The following is an 826-nucleotide window of genomic DNA, read 5'->3' on the forward strand; positions in this document are numbered from 1 at the left end:
ATGATTTTTAAGGTATGAGAGTGCAATTTCCGGGCACTTAGAGGTCCATATTCTCAAAATATTTGAACCTCAGCCCCAACTATGTGGGCCCTAGGTCGTGTGACTCTCACGCACCCCTACTTTAGAATTTAGAAAATAGCTGACGATTATAACGTGGCAACCTACATAATGAAACTGTTAAGAAAAAGAAAAACATTTTTAACGGTAAGTAAATCAAGCCATTTGGGAGTGGGGGGAGCAAATGTAAAAAGTCTACAGCACCCGGTATTCCCAGGCGGTCACCCATCCAAGTACTAACCGGGCCCGACGTTGCCTAAATTCGGTGATCGAACGAGAACCGGTGTTTTCAACGTAGTATGGCCGTAGACATTTGAGTGGTATTTCCACTCATAGTTAATCTTGGCATATAGCATAATTACCCGATCCTGAAGCTCTGTGATTGATGACCTTTCATATCAACGCACGCTTGTCTGGTGGGGATTTCCTCTAACTCCCCTGACCACTCTGCTGCGCGAGTACATTTTTTACAAACACCGGTGTTGAACAATAAACCAACCATTTTTCTACCGTACGGCATTAACTAGGATGCTTTAGACAGAAGAAGACTGCCGTTTTGTTCAAACGACCCTCGAATCATAGTACCTGTATGATTTTTTAAGGCATAAGAGTGCGATTTCCGGGTACTTCAAGAGGTCCATATTCTCAAAATGTTTGCATCTCAGCCTCAACTATGGTGGGCCTGAGGTCGTGTGGACTCTCAAGCACTCTTACCGCCAAATCGTGCATCCGCCCCAATCAGTAGGCTTGAATATCGCATATGTTTTCA

General features: G+C 44.1%; 1 non-coding gene across 1 annotated transcript; it reads right to left on the reverse strand.

Moving 5' to 3' along the window:
- Positions 1–249: 249 nt before the first annotated feature.
- LOC117114543 lies at positions 250–368 on the reverse strand. The gene has a single exon (XR_004446385.1). It is a non-coding gene; the product is annotated as a 5S ribosomal RNA (ribosomal RNA).
- Positions 369–826: the final 458 nt, after the last annotated feature.

This window comes from Anneissia japonica, unplaced genomic scaffold (genome assembly GCF_011630105.1).
Source record: "Anneissia japonica isolate Jap-2015-1 unplaced genomic scaffold, ASM1163010v1 scaffold40869_len826_cov114, whole genome shotgun sequence".
NCBI lineage: Eukaryota > Metazoa > Echinodermata > Crinoidea > Comatulida > Comatulidae > Anneissia > Anneissia japonica.